This window comes from Tamandua tetradactyla, chromosome 2 (assembly GCF_023851605.1).
Source record: "Tamandua tetradactyla isolate mTamTet1 chromosome 2, mTamTet1.pri, whole genome shotgun sequence".
Taxonomy (NCBI): Eukaryota; Metazoa; Chordata; class Mammalia; order Pilosa; family Myrmecophagidae; genus Tamandua; species Tamandua tetradactyla.
The window spans coordinates 53680069-53693386 of NC_135328.1; the positions used below are offsets into that span (position 1 = coordinate 53680069).

Sequence of the window (13318 nt, forward strand, 5' to 3'; positions counted from 1 at the left end):
TTCTAGGCTCCATGTGTTTAGGTTGTTTAGTTGAACTGGCCAGACAGGTTACGTTAGATTGTGTGATACAGAAAATTTAGGTTTTGGACAAAATAAACTTCTTTTCCTTTGGTCTCGTACAGTAGATGAAGTTCTAAAATGCAGACAATATTATCCTTTACCCTGTATTCTGATTTACCTTAGTCCCAACCAGATCAGCTTCGTCTTTATCTTTAATTGAAGCCTGATCTCCCAACCAAATTGACTTCATTCTTATCTCTAATTGAAGACCAATCTCTCTTTTGTCTTCTTTAACAGATGCTGTATATAGCAATGCTGACTTTCAGAGTGTAGAACTCCAACTCTGAGTCTTAAGTTCCATGAAAATACCAAAGTTCCAGGAAAATACCAGGATATACACATCTATATTGGGTTTCATTTTTATTTTTTGCAACTGTCCCATAAATTTGAAAATATTTCAAAATGAAAAGTTTAAAAAAGAAAATAAAAGAATTCAGCTCTGGAGTTAGACTCTCAGGTTCCAAAAATCCTGGTTGTACCATTTACAAGTTATGTGACCACAAGCTAGTTACTTAAACTGTGAGTTTTCCCATCAGTATTACTATCTATTTCTGTATAACAAATCCCTTCATAATCTAGAGGCTTAAAACAACAAATTTGGTATTATCTCAAAGTGTCTGTGGGTCAGGAATTCTGAAGTGGGAGCTGGTTAGTTCCAGTTTGTGTTTTCTCTTGAGAGGGTAGTCATCTAAGATGTCAGTTGGGGCTGCTATCATTTGACAGCTTGATGGAAGCTGGAGGATCTGCTTCCAAGAAGGCTACCCACAGGTCCAGCAAATCAGTGCTGATTGTTGGCAGGAAGCCTCGGTTTCCTCACTACATGGACCTCACCAGAGGCTGCTTGAGTGTCCTCATGACCTGGCAGCTATTTTCCCCAGTGCAAGCAATCCAAGAGAATGCAAGGCAGAACCACAATATCTTTTTTGTCTTTTATAATCTAGCCTCAGAAGTCACACTTGGTCATTCCTGCAGTTGGTTACACAGGTCAGCCCTATTCAGTGAGGGAGGAGATTAAAGAAGTGAAATGAGAATCATTAGAGGACCATTTTGGAGGCTTGCTACCGCATAGTCTGTAAAATGAACACAAAATGGTGCCATATTTTTAGTATATAATGAAGATTAAATGAGATAATACATATAAAGTGAACAAGGAAAAGGCCTGGTATAGAGTAAGCGCTCCAAAAATCTTAGTTGTGGATGTGCTTTATTGTTATTGCCACCACTACCACCTTCTCTAACAGCACAAGGGATAAATGAAGCTAAAATAATGGGGTCAGGGACAGGAAGGACTTACCTGAGGAGATGACATCTAAGCCCAGACTGGAACAATGCACAGGCATTGGAGAGGTAAGAGCATCCAGGAAAAGGGTAAAAGAATGTGTGAATGTTCTGGTGGGAAGGCCAATATGGCTAGGGTAGTATATCGCAGGAGTAGGGAGAGTAGTGTAAAGGAAAGTGGTGAGGTGGATGAGCCTGGACTGCAACAGATACAGAAGCCAGAATGTGGCCAGTATCATGCCCTTCAGGGAGATTTTCTTCTCTAGGAATGTAGCTGAGCTTACTCTGAAAATCACTGGAGAAAGTAAGACCAAGTTTTCCGGAGTGCGTTTATTCTGTGAAATTAGCTTTTTGTTTACCATGCACCTCTCCAATGCTCCTCAATTTGTTGTATTTAATTACTGCTGGAGGGAAACAAATAACAGGGTCTTCTGGGTTGGACTAAACTCTATTGCTCACCTTTTCACATGGTAAATTTTCCCTGTTCTATTCAAGGGACAGGTTTTTTCTTTTTTTGTTGTTGTTGCAACAAAGTATTTAGTTTATTTAGCAGGATCAGATTCTTTTTCCTATGGGTACATCCATTAAGCCAGAAAATTTGTGCAGATTTCCTGTTCGTGGCAGCACATTGTTTCCTTTTGCATGCTATGAGCAAGGTCAAGTATATTGTGGTGTTGTTTTGGGGTTCTGACACATTGGGTTTGGATTTATTTTATCATTTCAAAGGATACAAGTAGAATTAGTACTGTAGTTACTTGTCTGCCTGATTAATCAGCCACTCCAAAAACTGAAGTTCTTCCACCCCTTTTCTTTTATGCCAGTGTTGTCCATTTTCAGAATTTGTTACCCGGTCAAGGTTATTTTTTATTGTTAAATCTGAATGAAATGCTTTTCTCTAGACTTTACAGGCTTTCCTAAAATTATATGCAAAAATTGGTATGCTCACATGTTTTTTTGGTGAGGAGTCCATATCCTTTGTCAGTTTCTCCAGGGTGTTTATTAGAGGTGCAAGGTAAGACTTTGGGGTGGTTATGACAGTGCTGTAGCTAGCAACCTGGTGGGATAGCTGGAGCCTGTTCATCCCCTTCTGTGCAGAGTTCTTGAAGGAGAAGGGAGTGCTATGCAAAAACATAGCAAGATGGAAGTTAGATGTATATGGAAATCCATGTAGTGTGCAGATATGCTCAAATTTGTTCTTCTAATTCTCTATCGATAAACAGTTGATTGCTGTTTCTCTTCTAGAGTCTTCATGCTTCATTTTCATTATTTCCTTAGGATAATTTCTTAGGACTGACATTTCTGCATCAAAAGAATAAGATACTTTCAAAGGCTTTTGATACCTATTGTTAAACTGCCCCTCAGAAAGGTGTATCAATATATGGTTCTATTAACAAATTCAGTATTTATTTCCCTTTATAAGGGAGGAAATCAAAGTCATTTGGTGGCAGAAAGCTACAATTGGACATGACAACTCCAGTATTTCTTGTCTGTCCTTCGGGTCCCTCAAGATCTCTTTTTTACTTTCTCCTTTAAAATACAGGCTTAATGCTGAAATCTTTGAAAATTATAGTAAATCTCATGGGAAATAATAGCCTGGCAGGTTTTCCCAATCCTGAAACTAACCAAACTTACCAATTGTATGTGGTAGTTTTGTGGAAAAACTTTGTCAGCAGGATTAGGTAAAGAAACAGTCATGGAATAGGGTGTTGGTCTCATTTTGAGTGATCCCCTGAGGAGGGAAAAGATAAAACAAAGAATTAGATTAGTTCCTTCGATTGTGTTTGGCAGAATGGAGACCAAGTGGGTGCAGGTCATCGCCCACGACAGAGTTCCCAGGGTTGTGGAGAAACTGTTGCCCAGGAGTGAGGAACTTGGAGTCCATGGCATGCGTTGGTGCACTCTGAAGAATGTGACCTATGGCATTCCATAGACACGTGCCAAGCACACTTGGCCTTCCCCCAGCACTTCTCCCACCCCTCCCAATTCGGCCAGCTTGCTCATGGTTATGCCTTATATCCAGACCAACCCATGTGACCATAGCATGGAAAGTGGGTCTTGCTGGAATGGGACAGATGCTTTACCATTGGCTCAGGAATAGAAATGGTGATCATAGACAAATTTCAGATTAGGACCCTGAGAAAAGAATGATAAACATGTGGTGAAAGGCAGCCCTGGCCAAGAATGGCTTCTGGCAGGAAATTGAAGCTCTGAGTAGGCAGGCAACCCATGGTAGCTGGGTTTCATTTGGCTCATCAGGATACAAATGAAAATGTATCTTATGATTATGAAGATGAAAAATTGAAGCTACATTCAGGGCTTTATCTTTTGAGTTAATGGGTTCTCAGCAAATAATCTTGCCTGAGAGAGGGCTACAGTGTGTGACCTAAATGTCATCCTTGATGCCTCTCTTACCTTCATTCCCCACATCTGGTGTTAGTAGCCAGTGCTTTAAAATAAATCCTACACCCAGCTCATTGTTCTGCAGTCCACTGCTACCAGCCTAGCCCGATCCATCACCATGTCTGGTCTAAAAGATTTCTGCAGTCTCCAAACTGACCTCCTTGCCCTCCTTCATACCCATCATGCCTGTTCTTAAACAGCCATCAGAGAGGCCTTTTTAGAAATTTAAATAAAATATTTTTACTACTTAGCTTTCTATCATCCGGTGGGTACCCATTTTCATTAGAATAGGATCCCTCCTCCTTTCTATAGCTTCTAGGGCCTGCTTGGTTTGGTCCCGATTTCCCTTTCAGACTTCATCCTCCTTCACTTCCTTTGTGTCCCTGGCTCTTTTGCACAGTTAGTGCCTGCCTGGGGCCTCAGGCTTGCTCGGAGTAGTTTTACACGTTCTGGGCATGCAGGCTTCAGCTCAAGTGGTACCTTTTGGAAAGACCTTTCCTGACTACTCAATGCAGAGGAGCCATGCTGCACAAGCATTCTTATCTCCTTACACTTTGAATTTCTTCTTCCTGCACGTATCATCTGAAATCACCTCGTTCATTTTTTGGTACAGTTGTTTGCCTCTCCTATTAGAACACCTGAGTACCCTTAGTGATCCCATTCTTCTAAAGGCTCACAGAATGCCCTAAAGACTCTGACCTCATATTTGAATACAAAGATGTTGTTCTGTAAGAACTGCAGGCTGTATGAGAAAGAAACACCTGTGAGTCTTCAAATCAGCCAGAGTCCAGCCCTCAAAAATAAAGTATGGGTGTGCATACGTGTGTGCACATATGCATGTGTGCAAATAGGTCATCTTAAAAACAGAAATAGTCATCTGCATTTGAACAGAGGAAGTTTTTACATAGAAGAAAACATTAAATACAGCATCTGACATGTTAAACTCAATCATTAATGTCTAGACTGAAGAGAATTCTATATATTAGAACAAGTGTCTAAGTTTAATTCACAGATAACTTATAAGGAAAAAAAATGAAATGAAACCTATAGGTAAAAAGAGATTTGAGGTGAGCGGTGCAACAGTGGCTCAGTTGCAGAATTCTTGCCTGCCATGCCAGAGCCCAGCTTCAATTCCTGGAGCCTACCCATGCTCAAAGATAAAAAGAGATTTGAGGCATAATCAATTGTAATGTATGGAACCTATTAAGATCTGAATTCAAACAGGCTGTAAGAAGGAAAAATATGATGGAATTTAGCAGCATCGTGGAGTTTATGGAAGACTTTCATTGGTGAGCACAAAGCCTTTTGATGGGGTCTCCCAGGATGGAGCCACTGACACTTTCTTACTGTGTGTCCTCAGTAAGTGTGATGGAGAGGAAGATGAAGCAGGACCAAGGAACATAGGAAGTTTTTACCCAGTGACTACCTTTGCCCAAATCTGGACTAACAGCTCCCAGAGTGCTGTGTCTTTTCTGTTTGCACTGGCCAAGGGAGTTGTCGATTGTTACAGGCAGTGAAGAGAAAGGTAGTAAATTATTTGACAGCAGTGACTCTGTCTGACCCTGTGCATGGATAGTATTTGTTGAAGGAACAAATTGGTGTATCTTCCTGAGCCTTTGGGGCTTTATCTACAGTAAGTCCACTCTGTAGGCTTTTTATGAGGATTAAATTAAAACCTCTAAGAGGAACCTAACTTAGAACAACTGGAAGTAACTTAAATATTCATTAATGGGAAATGGCTAAATAAATTGTGCATACTGTGCAATATCATGTATCCGTTAAGATTGAGGTAGCTTTATGTAATTGACATAGAGAGATGTTTGATACATGTTCAATGCAAAAGCAAGTATAGTATGATTCCTTTTATATTACAAAGAAATCTGTGAGTTTGTAACTATAATAGGTGAAGTCCTATTAGTAGTGGCTGTCTCTGGGGAATAGAATGGGTAAGGGAGTGTGGTGTGGAAAGTTGAGGGGACATTGTTCATTCTTTACATACATCTGTAACTGACAAAAAAAACCTTAAGCAGTAAACTAAAGAAACAGAGTAATATCTGTCACATAGCACTCAATAAACTGTAACTATAGTTATAGTTGTAATTAACCCTTCTCCCCCAACCTCAGTTCCTGGCAACCTCTGATCTGCTTTTTGTCCCAATAAATTGCCTTTTTCAGAATTTCATATAAATGAAATGTTACAGTATGTGGCATTTTGAGTCTGGCTTCTTACATTTAGCAGAATGCATTGAGACTCATCCATGCTGTTGCATGTTATCTGTAGCTCCTGCTTGTATATCTCTGAGTAGTAATCCATTGTATGGATGCATCATAGTTTGTTTATCCATTCACCAACCACAGGGCAGTGGGGCAGGCTGCAGATTTAGAGCACAGATTTCTGATTTTAACTGTTACCTTTATTTGTACCAATTGTGTCTCTTTTTACCCAAGAATATTATTGAAATTTATAATATAGTATGTTATTTCAAAATATCACGAAAGGAACTGTATCTTATACAACTTATTTGAAGGTTTTAAAATTTTATTTATTTAACATATATCATGCTTACTATGTGCATGTTTACTATGTAAATTTACTTTATGTAAATGTTACTTTACAAATAGGGTTTAGGATGTAGTAAATGTTATAGAGATGTTTGTTAACAAATACAAATTTAAAAAGTCTCCAAATACTTTATATTTCATATAAATAAGAGAGGTGGTAGTAAAAAAAAGGCAGTAGATCAGGTTTATAGGCCCTAGTAGTATCTCTTTCCCACCCTGCCCCTATCCCCAGTCACTGGTTCTGGGAACCTGGGTTATTAATTGACTCTTTCTGGGCCTCACTCACTGACCATATGAAATATGGATCATAATCTGAATCTTCCTGAAGGGAACAGACAATATCTTAACCGTAATATTTTAACTCTAAAGTTTGACTATTAAAAATGTTGTCTGTTATAAAATGTGACTGTAAATGTTTATTTTATATCATTTTGGCCCTGGATGATTTGTTCCTTCCCCTATTTTTAAGTATGACAATCCTACTGGTAAAAGTGTACTAAAAACATTCACCACATGGTGGCACTCCGTTAAAAAAGTGAAACTTAAAAAATTATGGGTCGACATTGAATATTAGAAATGGAATTGATTAGGGGCAGCTGGAGTGCCAATTTATGTTCTGTATATTTGTGCTTTGAATTTTGCGGGACAAAGTTAAGGTTCGATAAGTTTGCATATGTCAAAACAGGAGCATCTGTTCATTCTTAGGCCTTATGGCATATTCATTGTACATTAACTGATGCTATACTTTTTAAATGTTCCAGATATCTTCACTCCTTTTTTTTTTTTTGCCTACTTATCAGAAAAAAACAAAACAAAACATTTGTAAGAATAACAAACATGTTTCTCCTTTAGAAGTTGGTGTCTTGTTTTTTTTTTTTTTTTTTTTTTTAATGCTGGCTGGTAATTACTATAGGGAATGTACGTTTAACATTTTTTTTACTCTTTTGAGGCAAAGTGTACCTGCCTTACAGATTTGAAATAGATAATTCTAATTAGTGGCTTATGTGTTGCTGTGGGTGACTGGATTTAGGTCCTTTACATCAGAACATCAGGCTGGTCAGCCCTTGCGCATCTTTGGGAGGGAGTGGAACACTCTCTCAAATATTCTGATTTCTCTTAAGGAATTCTATATGTGCTTATTGATTAATTTAACAAGCAGTTATTGTTCATACAAATTCAAGGTATTGTGCTAGGACTGACTGTGAGAGATTAAAAAGTTGTCTTAATCTTCAGGTATTGAATAGAGAAGATGAAACATCCATATATTTAATTCAAATGCTAGGCATTGTTTGATTCAAATTAGTAATACAAGTAAAAAAAAATTATAGTGGTTGAGAGGAGGGACTGCTTCTCACTGGGGTGTTTGGTAAGAGAAAAATATGGAAATGTTTTTTGTTGGGAGGAGATTTAGAGAGAGGGTGTCTGGGCATGTGAAGAGACCTGAAATATGGTGGTAGAATTTCACCCCACACAATTTGACTATTGGAAGGGGATAAAGGGTACAGGAAGGAGAGGGAGATTTTGGGCAAAGGGAATGTCCCAAGCAAGAGCATGAAGAAAGAATACAAGGTACATAGGGATTAGATTATGATCCAATTTTATATGCTCTTCTAAGGGCTAAGGGGTTTTGCTGTTAAAGGATTTTGAGTGGGATAGGGGCAACATGAAAGAAGAACCTTAGGGAAATTTTGCATTCTCTTCGAACTCCAAAGTGAGGGAGACTTTTTTTTTTTAATTTTTAATTAATGAAAAAAATTATAAGAAATACAACATTCTTAATATATGCTCATTCTGTTCTACATATACAATCAGTAATTCACAGTATCATCACATAGTTGCATATTCATCATCATGATCATTTCTTAGAACATTTGCATCTATTCAGAAAAAGAAATAAAAAAACAACAGAACAATAAAATGAAAACAGAAAAAAAAATTTTACATACCATACACGTTACCCCTCCCTTTCATTGATCACTAGCATTTCAAACTAAATTTATTTTAACATTTGTTCCCCCTATTATTTATTTTTATTCCATATGTTCTACTCATCTGTTGACAAGGTAGATAAAAGGAGCATCAGACACAAGGTTTTCAAATTTTTGAAATGTGTGTTTTCGCAGTCACATTGTGAATGCTATATTATTATACAATCATCTTCAAGAAACATGGTTACTGGAACACAGCTCTACATTTTCAGGCAGTTCCCTCCAGGCTCTCCATTACATCTTGGATAACAAGGTGATATCTACTTAATGCATAAGAATAACCTCCAGGATAACCTCTTGACTCTGTTTGAAATCTCTCAGCCATTGACACTTTGTCTCATTTCACTCTTCCCCATTTTGGTCGAGAAGGTTTTCTCAGTCCGTTGATGCTGGGTCTCAGCCCATTCTAGAGTTTTTCTCAATCCCTTAATGCTGAGTCTCAGCTCGTTCTGGGATTTCTGTCTCACGTTGCCAGGAAGGTCCACACCCCTGGGAGTCATATCCCACATAGACAGGGGGAGGGTGGTGAGTTTGCTTGTTGTGTTGGCTGGAGAGAGAGGCCACATCTGAGCAACAAAAGAGGTTTTCTTGGGGGTGACTCTTAGGCCTAAGTTTAAGTAGGCTTGACCTATCCTTTGTTGGGTTAAGTTTCATATGAACAAACCCCAAAACTGGGGGCTCAGCCTATAGCTTTGGTTGTCCACACTGCTTGTGAGAATATCAAGAATTTAACTTGGGGAGGTTGAATTTTCCCCAGTTCTCACCATTCCCCGAAGGGGACTTTGCAAATACTTTTCCACTCATTGATCAAATCACTCTGGGATTCATCAGGGCATCACTCTAGACAAACCAACAAAATCTCATGTCCTGCCCAAGGTTCCATTACTTATGTTGTTCAACCAACTATCTACATAAGTTGTATTAGGAGATGCACTAGTCAAAATATAAATTTTGTACCAAATAAACATTTTTTGCTTTAGTCTCACACATAAGTTGAAATTTTAAAATATTAATTACCATCTGTTTTCGGCACCCTGCAGTAATGACATTCCTTTGTTCTTCCTAATGCAAAAACATTTTTAAAATATGTACATTTAGTCACTATCATTATACACTCTAGGCATTTCTAGATTATATCTTCTCAATCTTTATCGTCTATTTTTCTTTGTGATTTCATTTATGCCCCCAGCCCTCTTCCCTCTATCATTCAGTGAGGGAGACTTTCATTACCGGTATGCTAGATTAGCTATCCTGAAAAATCTACCTGCTAAAAACACTTAGACATGATGTCTAAAATATGACAAGCATCTTTCTAAACGTATAGCTGAACTTTCAAGAAAGGAAGAAAATTCCCAAGGCCCCCCAAATAAAGGAGGGGTTGAAAATAAGAGGGCAAGCTAGAACTCTGGCTGTCTTGGAGTCATTTGCTGATTTCAGTAACCAAGTGTCTTTTTTAAAAGGCAGTTTTTTGGGGGTATAATTGACTAACAACAAGCTGTACTTATTGAAGTATATAGTTTGATAAAGTAGGGTATATGTATGTACCCATGAAATCATTACAACAGTTAAGACAGTGAACGTAACTATCATTCTCAAAAGTTTCTTTATTGCCTCTTTGTAATCCTTTCTTGTTCCACTTCCCTCCATTCCTAGTCAACCACTTATCTGTTTTTTTGTCACCATAAATTAATTTCCGTTTATATAAAATTATAGAAAATGCAGTCATATACTATATACTCTTCCTTTAACAATATAATTTTTTGAGATTCATCCATACTGTTGTTTTATCAGTAGTTTGTTCCTTTTTTATTGCTGAGTACTATTCTGTTGTATGGCTGTACTATAAATTATATATTCACATGTTGATGGGCAATTGAGTTGTTCCCGGTTTGGGGCTGTTATAGATAAAGCTTTGTGGACAAGTCTTTTTATGGTCATATACTATTATTTTTCTTGAGGAAAAACTAGAAATGGAATGGCTGGGTCATACAGTAGTTGTCTGTGAGGCTTGGGTTTTAAAAGCACTTTGGGGCACTGAAGACAAAGTCTTGGGTTCATGGAAAACAGGAAGGTAGAACTGAGACCACCATATAAATCTAGGATCATTGAAGGGCCATACCTCTAGCAAAATGGTATACTGAAAAAAAGTAAGCCCACTGGCAGAGAGAAAAAGAAACTTGTCAGACTTAATGTGTACTTTGAGTGATAGAACAAAAATCTGACTGGATAATTTTTACCCTAGGCCTCCACTTGAATTTTGTTAGGATTTACCTTACCTATGTAGTCTGAGAAATTTCAGAGAAATTATCTTAAAGAAATCTTGGGTTGGTAAGTTCCTGGGTACTTGGCAGAAATCAATACTTTTCCTCTTTGAATATATCTACCTTTATCTTGGCCTTAGCCCAGGATCCCCATAGGTAAAAAGTCTCCTAATATGAACTCAAAATTGAAAATTAACAACATGAGAAAACAAACAACCATGAGTAAGAAAGCAGAAAACAAAGCTTCAGAACCAGAGTAGATCTTTAGCTATTGGAATGATCAGGATCTAAATATAAAATAATTATTTAAGAACATTTAAAGAGGGCAGTGTGACAGTGGATTAGTAGCAGAATTATCGCATGCCATGCCAGAGACCTAGGTTTGATTCCTAGTGCCTGCCTGTGCAAAACAAAACAAACAACAACAACAACAAAAAACATTTAAAGAAATAAAATGGTGGATTAGAAAACAGATAAGGACTAAATCCCATGAAGAAAGATCAGGAAGAATTGAAAAAGGAATGAAAAATATTTTTAATGAAATTAAAACCCCAATGGATGACTTAAACAACAGATTAGATATAGTTGAATAGAGATTTAGTAAATTGGAGGGTAGATCTGAAGGAATTATATAGACTGCAACAATGAGAGACAAAGATGAAAAATATGAAAATTAAATCTTAAGAAATGGAGAATAGAATGAGAAGGTCTAATAGAGCCATATTATATATTATATCTCTATTAAAATAAAATGGGAGAGACAGTATTTGAGGACATAATGCTAAAAATTTCCAAAAATGTTGAAAAACATAAATTTTCAGATTCAGGAATCCCCACAAATCCCAAGTGGAATTTGTAAAAAAAAAAAAAAAAGAAAGAAAGAAAGAAAAAGGCTTATTTATATAAATTGGAGTGAAACAGAACACTGAAACACTGAGACAAAAAGAAAACCTTAAAATTAATCAACAAGAAACTTACAACTTCCCAAGTAAAAGTTACTGGACTGAAAGAAGACTTCTCTACAGCAGTAGTGGAAACCAGAAGATAGTGGGATAGTATCTTAAAAGTGCTGAGAGGAACATTTTGACTTCTGCGACTGTCAGAAATAAAGAGAGCCCTCGGGGGGGGGAAAAAAGTGCTGAGAGGAAATTATTGCCAAGCTAAAATTTTAAACTCAGCTAAGGTATAATTCAATAATGAATACATGAAAATAACATTTTTGGATAAACAAAAACTGTGAGAGTTTTTACCTCCAACAGACTTTGACAAAGGAGCTTCTGTACTAAAGAAAATGACCCCAGAAGGAAGAATGTCTGAGATGCAAAAAGAATTGGAGAATGGTTGGTATCACACAGGAGGCCAGCTCATGAGTGATAAGTCTGGTCCTTTGAGATAAAGGAGTTAAGCCATAGTGTCTTGTTTCATTCTGTGAGTCTTTTCTAGAGATATCTGTTTTGAAATTTGAATTAAGTGAGCTACAAGTTAACCAGAGTTAAGAATATATGGTAACTGATTTCTTGAGGTCTTCAGAGACTTCATATTGGTAGGCAGGCTGATATGTAATAGAAGGCCCTGGAGGAGCTTGACAGAGTTGCAAGGATAGTGTAAACAGCTACAGAAGCAATGACATAGGGCCATGTTGCTTAGAAAGGGTTCTTTACATTTATTAATTTAATGTTGCCCTTCTAGAGGTTGCATGTTTTTTTTTTTGAGTCTTGGGAGATTTCCTTGACTATTTTTCATTCATTTTCTATTTGTTTTTTATTGGCAGTTATATTTCTGCCAATATAACTATTTATATTGTTATAAATGGCAGAAATTATATTTCTCATAATCTTTATGAGTCTCTCTGAGGATATGAATTAGAGGAGTGTTTTTTTTTTTCTTTGATTTTGGATTCTCTCCAGTTTCCTGAATTGTTTTCTTCAGGGTTAGATAATCTGTTTGTCTTAATCTATCTCAGTGATGCTGTAAGCTTTCCTCAAAACTCTGGTGATCCTGGTTGTCCATTCATATTTAAGAAAGTGGATTTAGAAAGGCAATTGGAAGTTCTGTGTATGTGGGTATGATTGTTGATTGACTAGTTATATTATTGGATTAATGAGTAGGAAAATTAAGGAATCCTCTTGGAAGGCTTTACCTTGGGGGACCAACATACAACATTAGTACTTGCCAGACTTTACTTTTTATTTCTTTAGGAAAGATCCCTTTAGTACCTGGGGCTAAATGTCTGTTGAAGTCCACTGAGTAAGAAAGGTGGGTCAGATGTGTGTTTTTTCATACAGGATGGTAGTCCCCAGTTTTCAAGCCCCATGTCTCACTCCTACCCTCCATGCTACTTTCATATTTAGGATTCTTCTGGGCAGATAATTCCCTCTGTCACTCTTGCTCCTCCAGATGCTCCTCAGCTTTAACTTTCTCTGCTCTGCTTTGCCAGGCTGTGATCACACATCCACTTTCCAGATTCCAAAAATTTGTTGAAATCTCATGTATGATTACAACCTCCTTTCGTTTCTCTTCATTCTCATGGGTTTATACTTTTTTTTTTTATTCCTTTACTGTAATATAAAGGGGTTATAAGCAGGAGAGGAGATAAACACATGTGCTCAGTCTACTGTCTTGGACCCAGAAACCAGAGTCATTATTTTAATACCTTTAATGGTTATGGATTACTGCAGATAGAGAAAATATAGGCCATTGAGCCAAATAATATATTAACCTCCAGGATATTGTCTAGAGCTTGTTTGGAGTTTTCCCCAAAAATCCCTT

General features: G+C 37.3%; 1 protein-coding gene and 1 long non-coding RNA gene across 2 annotated transcripts in view; one reads left to right on the top strand and one right to left on the bottom strand.

Annotated features, from left to right (window-relative positions):
- The window catches only part of ABL1 (ABL proto-oncogene 1, non-receptor tyrosine kinase), a 233068-nt gene that overhangs the window by 69651 nt on the left and 150099 nt on the right, over window positions 1-13318 (top strand). The window lies entirely within an intron of this gene.
- The window catches only part of LOC143672558 (uncharacterized), a 77038-nt gene continuing 65442 nt past the window's right edge, over window positions 1723-13318 (bottom strand). The window contains exons 3-4 of the long non-coding RNA XR_013169894.1: window positions 2971-3067; window positions 1723-2637 (exon numbers count right to left, since the gene is read on the bottom strand). This is a non-coding gene — a long non-coding RNA (uncharacterized LOC143672558). The remainder of the gene's footprint in view (window positions 2638-2970; window positions 3068-13318) is intronic.